Genomic DNA, 8513 nt, shown 5'->3' on the forward strand with positions numbered 1-8513 from the left:
GCCTGAGGCGTGCCTAGGCTCTGAGGCTCATAAGGCTCAAGGTCTTGGGCTTTTATAAAGTCAAGGCTAGGCGTATTCATGAGGCTCACTAGATGACCACGTATTTTTACATCTAAGTTGTCTTGCTAAATGAAGTTTTCTTKCGCTATCAAATAAGGAGTGACAACACCCTTTTTTATATGGAAAAGTACATATACACGTCTCTTGTGAGACTTGAACCTAGATGCTTTAGGTTAGTGGGCTAAAACTACAGAGCACTGGGTACTGCTGTTGGCTAAGCCAAGGGTTCTTTTTTACTATGAAAATGATAGAATTGGGTGCCAGTACAAGTAATTGGGTGCCAGCACAACATGGTAATATGATGCAACACWTGATAGAATTMTGTCTATATATGCATTATACAAAAACTCTTCCATTCTATAAGTGCCTCCCAACCATTGAAAACCTACTAAAAGTAATTTTGAACTTCCCTCTTTAACTGAAATCGCAACAGAAGATTATTGAATAATGTGAAAACACAAAACCACAGAGGACCAACTTCATAGCTTCATACTTAGGTTTTGCAATCAAACAAGAATTAGAAACATAAAAATAAAATAAGTGAAGCAAATAACCCTAACCTCACAAGTCACAAGATGCGAGAGCGAGAGGCCGAGAGCCGGTCGATTGTCGAGACTCGAGAGAGGCAGAGAGMGAGAGCCGATTGAGTCAAGGCCGATTGCGATTTCGATTCGTGAATCGTGAATTGGTTTATGTTCGTGAGTTCGTTCGTCAGCGAAGCGAGGCGAGAGGCGAGAGCTTGAGATTGAGATTGACGAATTGAGTGAAGAAAGGTAACATTATATTTAGGCCCAAATAAAAATAGAGCTGTATATTGTTGGGCTTAAAAAATTGATGTCCTGGGCTTTTATGCTGAGACAACTCAGACAAGTAAAAAGTATTATATTTATTATTTATTTTTAATTTATTTTTAATATAAATCTTTTAAATTATATATTTTTTATTTAATTTTAATTTATTTTTTAATATAAATCTTTTAGATACATTTTTAAGGGTAACTAAACACTTTTATTTAATTTTAATAATCTTAATTTTTTTTATTAATCTTTAGAGAAGATTAAAAAATTGTTCCTAAAAATTGATGCAACTTTTTAGAGACATTTTTTATAAAAAGCTTCTCTAAAACTTTTAACGACATTTCTTACACCGTATAATTAGCATATAAATCATTCTTTAAATGTCGTCCAACCTTTAGTTACATTTCTCATTTTTGTCATTTAAAACCTTCTCTATAATGGAGCTTTAGATACACTTGTAAAAGCTTCTCTGAAAATTTCTTCTCTAAAGCTCCTTTTTCTTGTAGTGGTTTTTCAGGTAGAGTTCAAGTAGAAAACCAAATCAGGAGAAAACCACGGATGGAAGAGACTGCTGAGAGAAATTCACTAGTGAAATATGAAGATTACAATGCTCTTGAAGGAGTAGAATCACAACGATGATGATGAGCGTGTTTATTTGGAGATAGAAACGATAAGGCGGGTGACATCTAAACATTTCGTCAGTCAGATGGGAATTTACATTAAGAGCTCCAACTATCTTAAGAAAGCACTATAAAAAGATAAATAGAGTGTTTTTAATCTGATAAACGTATTTTGGTGAAAGTTGTACATGACAAAGATGAGTCTTCCAAGCAAAAGCAATCTGATTTTCATGGTCCAAGGAGACGGATTTCAAAAGGGACACAATCCTTAAAATAAGGAAAAAGAAAATATGTTGAAAAGTAACTTTTTGAGGAGGTGTGAACAATGTTCGTGCTCGTGCAATCGTGCCTTTTAAAGCCTTGCGCTCGAGAGCACCTCTTCATTCAAAATGCATTAAGTGACTTCACATGCCATCTCAACGAACACCGCGGTCCCCCTCTTTGCCCTTTTTTATATCATTTCCAATGACATCATAACAACATCATCTTGACGACATCCACAACAACACCATCTCAACTTTAGGGTTTTCACGTTTTTCGTTCTTCAATCTCTTTAAAGCATTCTCATACGATTTTGGGTTCTATGCCGCCTCGTCTCTACATCAACACTGCACCATCTTAGTTGTGTTCTTGATTATTGGGTTTGCTTATTGTTCTTGTTGTTGAATTAGGGTTTTGCTTTCGTGTTCTTGATTTAGAACCAGTTTTCACAAAGTCTCTTCTTGTTCATGAATGTTTTATGGGCGTGTTTGAAGAAATATTCGAGAACATTTACCAAGAATAACATTTTCTTAACATGTTTTATGGGTTTAAATATGTCTGATTTTGAATGTTCCGTATGGTCGAGAATGTTTTTAAGGGTTTGAGTGCTTTTGAGGAACAAGAAGAAACAAATTGAAAGGCGAAAAACCAAAATAAATTAACAGATGGACTTAACACCGTTCAAGTAGCGGTGGACTTACCCTTCTCTCTTTTTAGTTGTCGACAGCAAATCCGCCCTTCTTATCGACCTCTGCCAGACAACCCTTTCTATTTTAGTTTAAAGTTTTTTTACGTGTTTTGACCATCAAATTTAACATTTTTTTTTTGTCAAAGACCTTCCAGCCTAGTGGTAAAGGCTTGGGCATGACATAGTTATGAACCCGAGTTCGAGCCCTGAGAGGGGAGTGTTGGCGACATTTAAGTGAGACCATGTTTAGCCTCCAAATTTGCCGGGGATTAGTCGGGTTTTGGCCCGGACACCCTTACAAAAAAAAATTTAACATTTTTTTATATTTTAACCAAAAAGGTATAAACTAATGGTGTTTTAAATGATTTATGCTACTTTGATCAGAGTTTATATAAACGTCAGCTTGATCGTTGTATCGACTTTCTTTCTTAATATTTTTACAGTTTGGCAACATATTTGAAACTTCTAAAGAATTTTGGTCGACTCCTAGACATCGTCCATAGATTTTTTTTTTGATTAACCTGGATATCGAACCTGCTATGCGAGCTGACTAATCATAGGGCGACCACCTGCTTTGCAGATAGCCTGGAGTCACCGCATTTAAACCTTCGTGACCACAAAGGGAATTTTTATTCCTCATTGGATTTGAACATAAAACAAGATAAATGTATGTGTACCCCGTTAAACTATTGCAGTTGTGTTATTTAGGTTGCGAAACTATTTAAAAAAATCATTCAATTATTTAATTAACCAATTAAACTCATTTACATCAAATCTGGCTAACGAATGCTAAAATATAATAAAACGGTCATTATGCACTTCAAAACGAACTTGAAAAACTTTAACGAAAATCGAAGTTTTTGGTAAAAGAAACTTGTAAAATCTTAATATATAATCTATAAAAATGTAATTTTGAAAAAAAAGAAACAGACCTATGTATAATTGATTCTGATCTCGTAACTGGTCTCGGATTGAGCCTTGAATTTTTGTAAATATCGAACCGGACCCATTTTGACCATCTCGATGCTCGACCATGAGGCCCTAACATAATGTCATAACCAAGGAGATGGTCATATGCATATGCACATGATGGTCATCACATACGACACTTAGGGCTGTTATAAAAAACTTGCCCAATAAGTGTTTACCGGTAAAATATCAACACTATTACTTAATTATCGAGTAAGATTTTAGTCTACTAAAACGGTATCATATGTAATAATTTACCCATTAAGCTCTTATCGGATAAGACTCTTGTTCCTTGTCTCGTTTTACCGGGTAAAACTTTTGGTCCTTACCATACTCATCTGGTAAGGTAATATGATTTGGTAAATGCTTACCCAGATAAACGTTTGGTAAACGGCTTCCACTCCGTTAAAGCTTCTTTTTTGGCAAGCTAAAGACGCAATTAATCCACGTGGTCCTAGGCATCACATCATAGTCTTGTTTTCATAAAAGCTAAGTAACTGTAACAAAATGAATGGAAGCTTTAATTAGCAATTCACACGTGCACAAAATCGCATCACTTCTTCTAGACGCAAGCCTTCACATGTGATTGTTACCATTTCCCAACATCAACTTATTCCCCTTGCATTGGTTTTAAGGTTTGTTACCATGCATATGTGGGAACCCACGACTCCGCCTCCATTAAATAACAATCCAACAAAATGCATTCAATAAAGTTTGAATTGGAATTTATTACCCATTTATTATTTTAGGAGTCGTTTACTAAACACTTATCGGTAAAGTTTAATATAATCATTTAGTTATCGGGTAAGATTTTAGTTCATCAAAATGATATCGTATGGAAAGTTACAAACCTTACAAACGTATCTTGTCTTTTTTTATTTATCAACTATTAGATTTGAAGGGGTTGGTTCAAATACTAACAAAATTTTTTGTGTTAACTTTGTTAACCAATCTCAACCAATCATATTCTATCTTTTCTTTAGGTTCACATATAACTCATATATTAATGACAAGGGTAATTAAATAATTTGTCATTTATCTAACTCTCAAATCATTAATTGGGAGTTACAAATATAAAAATCTCAATAATTGATGATTATGTAATATTGATATTTTTTATACGTGTTAATGTTTTGTAATTTCGATTTATTATATCCATAATGATATTGATTTTGTAATTGTTAAAGAATTTTCGATTGTAAAGATTTCGATATCGTCCGATTAATATGGATAAACCTATTGGAAACCAGATCGACAACAATAAGAATGAAAAAGATTAAAATCGTCTACGACTACAATCGGAATTCGAATTCATATGTAATTGTTAAATAATTGTTCACAAGTATTCATATTGTGTTCATATGTACACTAGCTGCATATCTCAACATTGGTTTGCTTCTGAATATGTTCATAATGAAGGAATTATTGTTCACAAATTGTTCATATTGTGTTCATATGTACACTAGCTGCATATCTCAACATTGGTTTGCTCCTGAATGTGTTCATAATGAAGAAACTATTGTTCAYAAATTGTTCATATTGTGTTCATACCTGYTTTTTTATTTATTTACTTYCGCGTAACAACTATTCTTATTATATTCATATTGTGTTCATAAATGTTATACAATTCAAGTTCATATATATGTCAATTTTTGTTCGTATTTGACACAATGGTTCATATATATATATATATGTGTGTGTATGTGTGTGTGTGTGTGTGTGTGTTCATATGGTTCTTATATTAACAAAAATAAATTAATAAAAATAATGAGATTTTTTGATTTTGTAACCCCCAATCAATGATATGGAGTTACATAAAAAAGAAAATTACCTAAATACCATTTTCCCCTTTGTTCACATATGTTATCTGAAATTGTAAATTTAAAAATTTAATTTTTTATCATGATTAATCACAACCCTTTATTGTAAGAATCAATGGTCAAGATTGGTTAACAAAGTTAACACAAAAATCTTGGTTAGTATTTAAACCAAGCTCCAGATTTGAATTGATTAAAAAGTAAGGAAATATTATATATATAAAGGAGAGTTCATTTGTTAACCCAATATATGTTGTTAACTTTGTGAACCAATCCTACGGCTTTAATTAATCTATGGATCAAAATTCATCATATGACATTTGTAACAAATTAAAAAAAGATGCTTAATAAACATAGGTGAACAATAATGAACTAAAGAAATATTTCTTTTAACATTAATTACTTTTCCGTTAATAACTCCAACGTTTTGAAACCGGCATCAAGCTTTAATTATTCCTTAATATGTAATGTGTAACTTATGGATGGTGTGAATTAATGAACAATTGTTATATATTAGTAGCTTATGAACGTTGTTCACCAACGGAAATATAACATATATGAAAATGTTCATTAATGAACGCATACATGAACGTGTATGCATGTGTGACTGGTGAACACTGAACAAGTTGTTAATGTAAACAATGTTCATTATCATACATTCAGTGCACACACATTCATGTTGACTGCTATTAGACATAACGAACTCGTTCGATTAAAAATGTTGACTGTTGAAGTGTTATAGAATATTTCTTAAAATACATTCATTTATGAACAATCACAAACAATATAACTTACAACGCATTGATAATTTCAGAACGGCTAAATTCAAGGAGTAATGTAATTCCCATTTAAATGTATTAAACTAATACAAACATAACTTTACTATTTTACCCTCACTTATTAGTTACTCAGGAATCTATGAACTATGGTACTAGATTGATTCCTATTGGTTTAGAGAGTATGTATAGTTAATACAAATGAATTGGTTAACGAAAATGGATTAATTAACCGTCACCGGAGAATCCACCGTCGCTTCCGTCCAATCGCCAATCGGAGTTTGGTTCACTCTATGACCGCGGCCGCCGACGAAGCTTGAAGAAAACCACCCTTTCCAAAGCTTCAAACACCTTATTTTCATCCAAAAACCTGTTCCACACCCCACTCACGATGCAGTAATTATTGTTATACGGCGGCCGGTGGTGGGCGGCATGCTGTGATCGTGATAGAAGCACTCCACCATCTCGCAATGCCACCACTAACGGCGGCAGCTTGCTCTTAGTCCCATGAGCCCAAGCATGGAACTGCTGGCTAAACATGATACACCCACTAGCCATCCCGACGAACCCCATGGCCACCGGTTGGTCATGCCAGATCAAATTGATCAGTATACGTAATTACACGCGACATCAGGTGTAAATTGTTCGCAAACTGACGTTTAGTGATCGTCCAGGGCCAATTATGGTGGCCCTGAAATGCTTCGATTTGTGAACCAAATATTGGAGTTGAAGCATCGCCATAATTGTCGATGCTCCAATGGGAGACACCGGATGCAATGTCCGCAAACAAGTAGCCGGCGATCCCAGATAAAATGGGTTCGAGCCACATGTGTGAGTTGATTGAGCTGATTAAAGAGGCGGCTATAGAAGCTAGTACGATGGTGCAACCGATTGCCACCCAACCACGTGGATTTAAAGCTTGGGTCATCGAGTTTGGGTGGAGTGATGAGGGGTGTTGGGTTGAGTTTCGACATTTGTTGGCCGCCGTTGTGAGAGCACGGTGGCTGTGGTGGTGGCGTAAGGTGGAGATTGGAATAGTGGGTGGTGTGATATATAGAGATCCGATCGAAAGAGTCAAGTGTGGCATGTTTGCATGGTAAGTGGTTACGTGTTTCATTCACCACAACAAAACTAGCATTCGGCTATATCAATCACTTAAATAGTTTTAGATAGTTTATATAACTAATTAATGGGTTTATATGTCAACGTATAATTCATATGTGAATCATATAGGTTCACGTATGAATCCGTTTGTCGTCTATTTGTAAAAGTTACAAAACCATCCCTTTTATTTTTCGTATAGCCGCGACTTTTTACAAGTTAAAGCCACAATTATTGACCGAAATCCGATTTTGATCACAGGAAAGACCAAAATCACTTCTTTACTTCTCAAATATTTACTTATTTTCAAAATAACATTTGACTATATATATCTATACTATATTATAAAGCATTTGGCTAAAACTCTTAAAAACTCTTAAACTCTTAAACTCGTTCATCCCTATCCGATTTCATCCCTATCCGATTTCATCCCATATCTGAATTCGTGTAACTAACTGCAGATAAACACAATCAAATACAGGATAAACATCTCATTTTAAATATAAAAAAATCTAAAATATAATTAGTATAATCATTAAATTCTAACAGAATACTTAATTATTATCCTTATAAAATTTATAATATAAAACCAAAAATAAATTGTTTTATTATTAAACTTAAATTAAATTATATCTATCTATACTATATTATAATGCATTTGGCTCATTCTCTTAAAAACAAATTTTCATGCATAAGATACAATTAATTTGTGCACTTTACTTAAAAATAAAAAGTACAAGTTAATTATGCATACGTACATGTTTTTAAAGCATACCACTCCCATTGAAATCTTACTTCGTCCTTATAATTTCTCTAATCCAACTAACGTCCCTGTAATCTCTCTTTTTCAACGAGTAGATAGTCACTGTCGATTTCATATTTAATGGGTGGTTTTGACTCAATATTTGTTATAATCACCGTCAACTTCCATTCCCCAAAGCTCGGTTGCTTTTCTTTCAAAGTAAGTTTCAATCTCATGTATTTCGACCATTGCTTCTGATTGATTTGTGGTCTGTATCGATTTTTGTTTATTTCTTTTTGACTCATTACGTATCGATTCTTTATGGTTTATTTGTCTGGTTCTTTGTCGGTTTAGGTTTACTTCCTCGGAGCTCGATTATTTCTCATCTCCAAATCTTGATTGCTTCTCTTTCAAGGTAACCTTCAACCTTATGGGTGACTATATTGATTGACCATAAATCATTTGATAAAAACTCTTAAAAATCATTTTTTAATGCATAAAGTACTTTTTGTTGATGCATATTACTTAAAATTCAAGATCACAAGTAAATTATGCATAAATACAACTTATTAAAGCTTCATTTTTTAATTTGTGTAACTAACTATAGATAAATATAATCAAATATGATATATACATCTCATTTAGAATATAAAAAATCTAAAATATAATTATGATAATCATT

The 8513-nt window shown here is 33.4% G+C and overlaps 1 pseudogene; it reads right to left on the reverse strand.

Annotated features, from left to right (window-relative positions):
• Positions 1-6216: 6216 nt before the first annotated feature.
• On the reverse strand, positions 6217-6962 carry LOC112508677 (annotated as a pseudogene).
• Between the last annotated feature and the right edge of the window lie 1551 nt (positions 6963-8513).

The sequence above is a fragment of the Cynara cardunculus genome (assembly GCF_001531365.2).
Source record: "Cynara cardunculus var. scolymus isolate 2C chromosome LG 3, CcrdV1, whole genome shotgun sequence".
Classification (NCBI taxonomy): Eukaryota; Viridiplantae; Streptophyta; class Magnoliopsida; order Asterales; family Asteraceae; genus Cynara; species Cynara cardunculus.